Raw genomic sequence first — 11,281 nt, 5'->3', positions numbered from 1 at the left:
ACAGTGTGTCATATTTCCTGTTTCTGATTCTATCTCTTCTTTTAATCTGAAAAACAAACTAGTGGTAGAAAGGGGTGGGGAGGGGATGTTTTGACTTACTAGTCTTTGCTACACCAGTTTAAGACTCAATATATAAAATTGGGGCTACTCGTTTTTTTCTTCCCTCTCCCCCGCCCTGCAATATTGATTGATGTGAAATGTAATGAAAATGCAGGAATTATTCTCTCCAGGTGCTTCATGGTGGAGCTTAATATTGTAAATGGGTTGTTCAGATATTGCAGGAAAGGTATTGGGAACAGGGTTTCTTTTTTCCTTAAATATTTTTTTTTTTACTGTACTTGGATTCTTCCCGGAAAGAGTAAATCTGAATTAGATGGGAAAGGGGGAAATATGGCTGCCATTTTTATGCCAACAGTGTCACGTGGATACGGTAAAATAAAATGCATTTATTATGAACGTCTGACAATGGAAGTCCCCCCGCCCCGCAAGCGTTCCCTGCTTTCCCCCAGGCTGAAACAATAAATTAACCTACTAGTAAATTTCATGTAGGCAGGAGGATTGTGCAGAAAGTGTCTCCATTTCTTTGTTCCTTCTAGCTCTTTCCTCCCTGCAATAATAAATTGCTTCCTTCCCAGGCTCCTGCCTTGTTCTGTAAATACAGCTTAATAGGATTGCTTTTCGATCCCTGGAGAGGTGGGGTGAGGATGGTCCGGCCATGAGCTAAGAGGGTGGGTCCCTCCTTCTCTCCGATGAATCATTCAGAAGTCATTTCCGAGAGAGCTGCTAATGGATTGAGAAACAGGAGAGATAGGAAAAAAGCCCTTTATGACCAGAAGTCTAGTTTGGGCTTAGGGAGCCACTACACTAGGGACAGATGTCTGCACAAGTCTGCACAGGGGTGAGCCTGAAGTAGATTGTGGTAGACCGCTGGCCAATTTCTGCTGAACCACAGAGTGTCTGTTGGTTATTGGGGATTTCTGCAAAGAATGCCAGATGGGTGTACTTTGGTCTGACCTTGTGGGGGCAGGTCAATATATTTCTATCTAGGCAAGACAACAGGATCTCTTAACCCAGATAAGTTGTGCCTGAACTCTGAAGAGATCTTGAGATTTGTAAAGGCTGTTTGCTTTGTATGCTTATTTTCATTTTCGTTTTCCTCACTGACTTTTTATTCCTTTGCACATTTAAAACACACGGGTGGAGCAGGGGGAATTATCATTAAGGAAGTAGGCAATGCAAGACTGCTGCCAGCCCAACCTTAAATTAGGAGTAAGAAATAAAACCACCAGGAGGGTAAAGAGATAAGCATTGTGTACTAAATGAATACAGTGCGTGTCTGGTTTGCCAGAGGGCAAAAGTAAACATTACACAAAGATGCAGGTAAGATTTCCCCTATTTAACCAGAACAGTTACTTCTGGAGAAGCAGCTAGGATTGAAAATGTGGAAGGGCTTAACCCTTTCCCAAACTTCCTCGAACTGCCCCCAGGTGCTTTTTCAAAAAAACGAGAAACTGACCACATTTTTGAACTTTGCAAAATGGTTTCTTAGAAGCCATTTGGACCACCCTCCCACAACTGGCTTTTCCTGCTTAAAAACACCAATAGGAGTTCAATGTTACAAACATCTCTGCGTAATCTCTGACTTCTTAAAAATGTCTTGTTGGTTCTGCTTCAAGCTGGAACCATCTACTCCAGGGTAAAATGGACCGTTGTGAATTATGAATCAGTTCCCACACTACAACCCAAACTCCTTGACGATGGTGTCTAGCCACCTGTAGTTTTTATAAGTGTTTGTAGTAATATATGCAGAGACACTTTTTTTAGTAAATCCATTGATTAAATGTTACACCCATGGCCCCCAGTCCTGATCTACAGGTACAACATACTGAACTAGGAATTCAAGGTTCAACTATTGAGGAGATGGTAGATTCAGGTTTCAGATGTGGGGGTTCTTACGTTAGCAGTCTCTCTGTCTACGTAGAGCCATAGAGATTAAGATATCTAGTATGGCTGGGAGTATCCTCGGACAGAACATTCCCCCAGTTATGGTTTAATTCTTATTATTTAACCTTGTGGTGTAGTTTCACAAGGGGGCATTTAAAAATGTGGTGCACACCCTTGTAGTCAGATTGGGACAGCCCCCTCTGGCATTCAGCCCCCTCATTCTGCTGCATGGGCAGGCCAGGTCCGAATGTTGAGTCGTTCCTCATGGAGTGCATGTTCCTGTACATAGCAGCAGCCCTCTGTAAGCTTCTAACTTCACACACTGGCAGGGAAATTAAGTGCCAAGAGATCAAACGTGATATGTCATGCCAGTGCTGTGGCCAGATGCACAAAATCCAGGCCCAGAAGGGTATGTTCTGCAACTCATGATCCCTGACACCATGCTGGTGCCTTGGGCTTGAGCCACAGCGCTGGAGTAGCTGGAAGAAGTATCTACTTTGATAGCCAGGCAAAGGCAGAAAGGAAAACCAGCGGGAAGCTGGACTATCTCCAGTGCGGAAAATTGCCACCTAGAGGCCCACTTCCTCCTCAGTGAGCATCCTTCCTGATTCTGGGTGCCTCGGAAACCGCCATTTAAAATGGGCAACAAGCACCAGATGTAGGTTGTGTACTCTCTACACTTCAAAAGCACATTCAAAGCACATTTTCAGCCCTCCCTGAAGGATTCTGGGCTGTGTACAGTGGTACCTTGGGTTACAGACACTTCAGGTTACAGACTCCGCTAACCCAGAAATAGTACCTCGGGTTAAGAACTTTGCTTCAGGATGAGAACAGAAATTGCGCGGTGGCGGCACGGCAGCAGGGGGAGGCCCCATTAGCTAAAGTGGTACCTCAGGTTAAGAGCGGTTTCAGGTTAAGAATGGACCTCCGGCACGAATTAAGTTCTTAATCCGAGGTACCACTTTAGTTTGTTAAGGGTTGCTGTAATTTGTGTGGGATAAACTGCTGCGCCCAGAATTCTCTTGAGGATAACAAAGGGGCTTTGAATGTTGTTTGAATGTATTCCCACTCTGGGGCATTGTGGGAAATTTAAATGGTGGCCTGTCATATTCACATACTGTCCAGCATTCCTCTGATGAAAATCGGGATGTGCGTTTTTTGATGTCGCACTTGTGGGAGCCAGCTGAATCAGCTCATCCTCCTTCCTGAGCTTGGTGGTGGCGGTGCAGGGAAGGGATCAGATCAGATCAGAAGCTGGGGTGGCTTCTGTAATTCTGGGAATGTCTCTGAAGGGCATGTTCTCAACCATCCAGTATGGTGGGGCTGGGAGAGGCGTTGATACTGGTGGCCCCTGCTTGAGTTTTGGGGTCACTGCAGCTCCTGGGCCTCCCTTTTAGTATTTATTTGAAGCCTAGTCCATCCAAGGGCTTCATACCACTAATTAGACACTGTTTCCTTCAGTACCTTAAAGGAATTGTGGCCTGAACCCGCAATCACTGGACCAAGTCCCTGCCCCAGGTTATAAGATTCTGGATTGAATCCTTCACACATGGCCAGAGGAGGGGCTCTGATCAGGATTGGGAACCTAAGTATGGAAATAGGGGATTTAAACCCTTTACCCTTGCTGTGTTCCTGATCCAGATTGGGCCCTGGTGTCTGCAATTTGCCTTTGGAACAAAATTTCCCATTCACATCAATGACTGGGATTTGGCTAGATCAACAAGAGAAAAGGAAAGGTGTTCTATGAAAAAAAACACCTTAAGACCTAGAGAAAAATATTGATGAGTAATCTTGAAAGTTGCTGTTCCAGAACATGATGGATGATGCCTACTTTTTAATACAATTGTTTGTTTGGTTTTTTTATATAAATAAAAGTTTAGTAGAATTGCATCAAATAAACAATACGTTGTACACAATCTTGGCTTCAATACATCACAGCACTCTTAAACGCCCTGCTATTATTTCTCATATGTTCTTATATATTACATTGCAACTTGTTATATTAAGCCTTTACTTCTGTTCTGCAGAAGGATGGAACTTCCTCATTGATATGTTGAGGTCCTTGCCCCCCAAAATCTGTTATCCAGCTGAAATAATATGACATCACTACAAAATATATTAAAAAGAATACTCCCCCAGTATAGGGTTGCCAATATTTCACAAAGTGAAAATCCGGGCATATGGCAACCGTACCCAGTACATACTTACTATCCAGCCAACATCTTGAAACTTGTGGCAGTAGCACCATCTGGTGGATACTGTAGTATCTTGTAAACTGCAACTTTGAATTTTTGCCAACAAGTCAGAAGGCAAAGTTAGTTCCCCCTCATTGTCGTCCAAACTCCCCACAAACAAATCAGATGTTCAATACTCAATGAAGGCTGGCTACAGTCTAAGCTTTGTGTAAGTTTTGGCAAGCAAATCAGTATGAATGCTAAAAGAACAGTTTGTCTGGAGGAGCCTGCTGTAATTTTTTTTGGGGGGGAGTGGGATTGTGCCTGCTAACTACATATTCAGTATGTTTGCAAGCCAAGCTGCGTGGACGTTCATTTGCTGGTGGTTTGAAACAAGATCTCTGCAAATTCAGATTTGGGTTTCCAGGGTATATATGAGCCCTGTATGCAGACATCTGCATACCTACATGTAAACTCATTTTACTCTGCTGCTAGAAGTGTGGCTAGTGGGTGCATCAGGTGGGGTTAGTGGGGTAGCTGTAATTCCAGTCAGGCATTCACTGAATGGTGGTGTGTTTGTGTATACCTTGTTTCTCAAAACCTTGGTGCTCAAACAACTTGGAACTCAAACACTGCAAACCCAGTAGTAAGTGTTCTGGTTTGCGAACTTTTTTCGGAAGCTGGGCATGCTCCGTTTTGAGTGTTACGCTTCCGTTTTGAGTGTTACACTGAGGTCTGTCTGTTTTTGCTATTTATTTTGTGGCTCTTTTTTGTTTTGTTTTTGCGACTGTGTGGAACCCAGTTCAGCTACTGACTCATTAATTGTGTGACTGTAGTACATTGTTTATTGCTTTAATTTTATGGATCAATGGTCTCGTTAGAGAGTAAAATTCATGTTAAATTGCTGTTTTAGGGGTTGTTTTTAAAAGTCTGGAATGGATCAATCCATTTTGCATTACTTTCTAGGGGAAAGCGCGCCTTGGTTTTGGAATGCTTTGGTTTTGGAACGGACTTCCGGAATGGATTAAAGTTTGAGAACCAAGGCACCACTGTATGTGTGGATGTGGAAGCCATTTGCATGGGCCTTGTGTTTGGCAAGAGAAATCTCTCCTATGCCACATCCTTAGGCCTAGTTTATTGATGCAGCAGAATGAGATGGAAGAAGGCTGTTAGACTTATTGGACTGTATTACTTCAGAGAGACCCATTTATGAACTATTATTACTATTATTTATTTATCTATAACTTATGATCTTTTCTAACCACCGTATAGAGAATAAAAGACAGTCCTTGCCCACAGGCTCAGTATCTAAAAGGCTGGATTACAAGAGGGGGACGTGGGTGGCGCTGTGGGTTAAACCACAGAGCCTAGGATTTGCTGATCAGCAGGTCGGTGGTTCGAATCCCTGCGACGGGGTAAGCTCCCGCTGCTCGGTCCCTGCTCCTGCCAAAGTACGTAAAAGTGCAAGTAAATAAATAGGTACCACTCCGGCGGGAAGGTAAACGGTGTTTCCGTGCGCTGCTCTGGTTCGCCAGAAGCGGCTTAGCCATGCTGGCCACATGACCCGGAAGCTGTACTTTGGCTCCCTTGGCCAATAAAGCGAGATGAGCGCCGCAACCCCAGAGTCGGCCACGACTGGACCTAATGGTCAGGAGTCCCTTTACCTTTTTTACAAGAGGAAGGCAGGGAACAATTATGATAAACAAATTCAAGCCCCAATTCTTGAAGTTGCGTAACTGGTCAGCATTATTATCTGACCTAGACAGGTGGGCCTCCCTGCTTTTAAGTGCACCAGTCCTCACTGACCTGATGCCCTCCGGATGATTGGCAAAGCTGTTGGCACCAGGTTGACAAAGGATGAAACATGCATACAACCTAGCAGCCCTTAGTCCACTGGTCAGTGGCCAAGGGCAGAGTCTGTTCCCCTCAGCTCTGCAGTCTCGGGACAGCTAGTACCTTAGTTTATTGCACAATCCCATTAAGGAGAGGAGTCAATTTAACTCAGCAGGTCACCTACAATGTCAGAATTCCACTCTCTCATCACTCCCTTTAATAGCAAACACAAGTGGTAAGTGCTATCGACAGAAATGAAGCTTTAAAATGGGGCTGCTGAGAAATAAGTTAGGGAGGTATCAGCACATTAAATGGAATCATGAGGATTGTGTTGGTGCAAGGGTGAAAAGTAGGTGTATAGAAAGGATAATTCCCTGGATGCCAAATCCAAGTACAGTGGTACCTCGGGTTAAGTACTTAATTCGTTCCGGAGGTCCGTACTTAACCTGAAACTGTTCTTAACCTGAAGCACCACTTTAGCTAATGGGGCCTCCTGCTGCTGCCGCACTGCCGGAGCACGATTTCTGTTCTTATCCTGAAGCAAAGTTCTTAACCTGAAGCACTATTTCTAGATTAGTGGAGTGTGTAACCTGAAGAGTATGTAACCCGAGGTACCACTGTACTCTGTGTGTCACTTGTACATGACTTGCCTATTGAGCGACTTGATTTGCTTGTGGGGAGATTGGCTATGTATTGAACATGCACTCTGATTTATTTGCAGGTTGGTTCTCTAACTCCGTTGCAAGCAATTATTATGCCACACTTTCCATGGCATCATCTTGATGCTTTCCTTGTTGCAAAAACGTCCAGTTTTGAGGGGACATGGGCTTTTTTTTTTGTACCAGAGCTCCAAATAACGTTTAATTGCACAACCTGAATTTGCTGGTGATTGAATCCCACCTGAAAATAGTAACAGTTTGGAAGAGCGTTAAGTGTACAGTGGTACCTTGGGTTAAGTACTTAATTCGTTCTGGAGGTCTGTTCTTAACCTGAAACTGTTCTTAACCTGAAGCACCACTTTAGCTAATGGGGCCTCCTGCTGCCGCTGCGCTGCCGGATCACGATTTCTGTTCTCATCCTGAAGCAAAGTTCTTAACCTGAAGCACAATTTATGGGTTAGCGGAGTCTGTAACCTGAAGCATATGTAACCTGAAGCGTATGTAACCTGAGGTACCACTGTATTTAGCGAGGGCAAATGGAATGGCATTGCCTGCCGGAAGACATCATTGCTAGTGGGAACCTGAAATAAGAGCACTCCTATTCAAAAGTGAGAATATATTCCAATTTTGTCCTACTTGTCTTGTATACTAATAGCAAACTCCTTTTCCTTATACAGCCAAAACAGCACCACCCATGCACAAGAGAGAAGCATTGGTAGGCTTGAGGAAACTGCAAGGTTTGCTGAAGATTTTTAGTTTTAAAAATCCCTAAGCAGAGGAAACCCTCAAAACAGCCTGGAGGGAATTGCATATGCTCAGTAACTATGGAATGCTGGGTGGCTGTTGAGAGGGAAAAAATTAAGAAGTGGAGGGGAATGGAGTGGCAGATCATGGAAGAAGGCATGCCTGGAACACCAAACAGGTGCACTCCATACTGCAACATTTTGTTGTAGTTTCCCACCACCTTTCCTGCCCTGAATCTGCAACTTAAATCACTGCAACTTAAATTTCCACTGCACATTTAAACCAGTTTCAGGCTCCTGAACTCAATCCAATGTACAAAGATGTACACAGAGGCTATAAGGGATCTTAAAGTAAAGACTTCTCAGCACTCACAAACTAGTTCCCAGGGTTTTTGTGGGGGAAACCCAATACAAGTGACGCTTCCTTATTTAGCCGCTTGGTGTATTTGCCTTTGGTGACCAAGCAAGTGCTATTTACAAAAGCAGTTTTCCATTTGTATTACAAACACAGGGAAAGGCAAAGAGCACTTTTAATGCTATGCATGAAAGTCATCTCCATAATTGACTGAATCTGCTTCCAGGCTAAGCTGTGTGTCCTCTGTGTTTATGTGTAACTGGAATTACCGGTAGTTTTTCTTACTGACTCTGCAAGGACACTCTCTCACCACTGAGTGCTGTGGGCTCTTCTGATCAGACAACCTAGGAACATACCTGCTGCCAAACTGGAGGATAGCAGTTTTTCCAGGAATCCCTCACTAGAGGCCAGCCTGTACCTTTTAGGAAAACTATGGACAGGGAACTGTGTTCTCTGCTCTTGGGCAAGACCCTACCTCTTTTCTACCCACTCCTCCCTGCCATTGACTTCACACTCTGTTCCTTTGCTCATGGCTTGCAAATCATTAATAGGTCCAAGGACGGGACAGATAGGACAACTGTTGGAAGGTTCAGAATCAGCCATCATACGACAATTCAGCAAGAACCAGGAGCAGCAATGGAGGAAAACCCCGACTCAGTTCGAATTTAAAGCCTAAACTATCACTTTTGCACTTTCTGAAGCAATATGAGAACTGAATCTCAGCCGTCCTTTGACATTTTTGGCTTATCTGCATTTTGTGATGCAGTTCTGTAACCAGTGTTTACAACAATGCATATGGAAGGCGAAAGTGTGCATTAAAAAGAAAATAGTATTTAAAATGCCTTATATCAGGAGACAACGATATGTATGCTAGTCAAAATTACATACAAAACTGTGTTTAGTAGGATAAATATGTGCTATAATACTAGAAAAAATTCATGTGGGTTTTCATAGAAATTGCAGAAATAGGGATAACTGAATTCCAGATGAGAAAAAGGAGAGGACCGAAACTGACAGAACTTTCCATCCTTGGCTAGGAGCAGACTCTTCTTCACCATGTAGAAGCTTCTGCCTGCTGTCAACACTCATCAGTGCTATTGAGCTTAGAAGGCCCTGCCATTAAACAATGGGCCTCACTCACTGCCCCAAATACCTTACTTAGTACAGTGGTACCTCGGGTTAAGTATTTAATTCGTTCCAGAGGTCCGTTCTTAACCTGAAACTGTTCTTAACCTGAACCACCACTTTAGCTAATGGGACCTCCCGCTGCCGCTGTGCCGCCAGAGCACGATTTCTGTTCTCATCCTGAAGCAAAGTTCTTAACCTGAGGTAATATTTCTGGGTTAGCGGAATCTGTAACCTGAAGTGTATGTAACCTGAAGTGTATGTAACCCGAGGTACAACTGTATTCTGTTGATGGGGAAAGTGTCAACAACAGAATGCTCACAAGCTACATCCTAAATGTTCCAAATGCTGTGGGGAAAAGAGTCAGGGTGGAAAGGGTAGCTAATTGGACTCTAGGAAGGCTGAGGTGAAAGAAGCCTCAGCTGAAATCTATTGCTGTTAAACGAGACAGGAAGTGACCTAACAATGCAAATCACCTGCTTGGTGATAGGAATTCTTAGGATGTTATGCAACAGGGAATTGTCCTCCATTAAAACTTCCTTTTTGTGAAGCTATATCCCAAGTAGGGATGGGGGAGAGATTTGTTTAAGTTTGCATTTAAAGGTGGAACTACCTAATTTGCAGTTTCCAAAAACAATACTCTGCACTTCTGCAGATCTTACGGTGCAATTCTCCAGCCAAGTAAACCGAGTAATTGTTACAAAAATGCATCTACTAGGGTAAAGTATGCATAGAAACTAATATTAGTGAAAGAATACTATACAGAAATGCTTTCTGTCTGGGAAAATTGCTTTGTGAAAGAGGTATATTTGGCAAAATTGCATAGAAAAATGTATATATTAGGGTAATGTCACACTAAAATATAGATGATTTTTCAAAAGGTCTTTAAAAATAAATTTCATTCTGACATGTGGAGGACTAAATTTAATGCTAGAAAAATGAGAAACTAAGAAGAATAGAAATTGACAGATTCAGCCCTTCTGAAATTCAGATTTTGGGCTGGGAGAACATGTTGCTCTAGGTCAGCTTAGCTAGCAAGTGACCTAGGTTTTGTTTGGGCATTTCTCTCCCCCTGCGTTGTGTGGCTCCACTTATTGGCTTAAACCATCTCTGCTCTGCAGGTAAAGGTAAAGGGACCCCTGACCATTAGGTCCAGTCGTGACCGACTCTGGGGTTGCGGCGCTCATCTTGCTTTATTGGCCGAGGGAGCCGGCGTACAGCTTCTGGGTCATGTGGCCAGCATGACTAAGCCGCTTCTGGCGAACCAGAGCAGCGCACGGAAACGCCACTTACCTTCCCGCCAGAGCGGTACTTATTTATCTACTTGCACTTTGACGTGCTTTCGAACTGCCAGGTTGGTAGGAGCAGGGACCGAGCAACGGGAGCTCACCCCGTCGCGGGGATTCGAACCGCCGACCTTCTGATTGGCAAGTCCTAGGCTCTGTGGTTTAACCCACAGTGCCACCCATGTCTGCAATTTTCCTGTTCCTTCTCTTGTCTGGAATGGACTGTTATTGACTGTGGTTGGCAAGAGGAACAAAGAGAAGGTGGGTTTTGCTTTGCAACCAGATCTTCGTAGCATCCTTCTGTTTTGCTTCTGTTAACATGTCATCCAGGAATATAGTTCATGCAACCATTCTGCAGGGAGTTCAAGAGATGTATCTGGAAAAATAAATGGCACAGTTCCTTCTTCCTTAAGCCTAGACAGTTGCAGCAGGAGTAGGTCCAGAAATGAAAGGGACACTGCTGAAAATGGCTGTCCCCTTGAGAGGAGCTTCAATTCCCCATCCCACACCCTCCAACATTTCATAGCTGAAAATAAGGCCATGCTTCTTGGTTATTGCTTGTCCAGTCCCAGCCCCTCCATTATTTCACATGCTTACAGGCTCTTTGCCTGCAGTATGCTGCATTTGTTTATTCTGAAATTGCCCAGTGGGTGCTCCTACAAACCATAAGAGTAACTGATGGCGCTTTACAGAAAACATAATTGTCCTAGAATATCTTGTCAACTCAGCAGTGGAAGCAGCGGGCTATGCTCTTGCTTTGTGTTCATGCCTAAGGCTTGATGCCATAGTGTTTGTGCATGTGCCTTCGGTGTTGTGGAGCAGCGGTTGCCAACGTGGTGCTCTGCCACCAAGTTTTGCACTACAACCCTTATCAGTCCCAGCTGAAGACCAATGATCAGGGATGATGGGATTTGTAGGCCAGAGCATCTGGCAGAACAATGTGCACCCATTCCCCACTTAGAGATGATGGCTGCCCTGGCAGCTTTCATTCTGGAGGAATAAGATCTGGAGGGTGGGGGTTTTTGTTGATAGTACAGGAGAAAGAGGTACCTCTCTGTCCTCATCGGCTGTGGTCCTAACTCTGGTTGTTTCTTCTACACCTTGGCTTCCTTCGTTCCTTCCAACAGGTACATGAAATGCAAACACACATTTCACATATTTG

This window comes from Podarcis cretensis (assembly GCF_951804945.1).
Source record: "Podarcis cretensis genome assembly, chromosome: 13".
Classification (NCBI taxonomy): domain Eukaryota; kingdom Metazoa; phylum Chordata; class Lepidosauria; order Squamata; family Lacertidae; genus Podarcis; species Podarcis cretensis.
The sequence above is the reverse complement of the archived record's forward strand: the minus strand, read 5'-3'. Positions refer to the sequence as shown.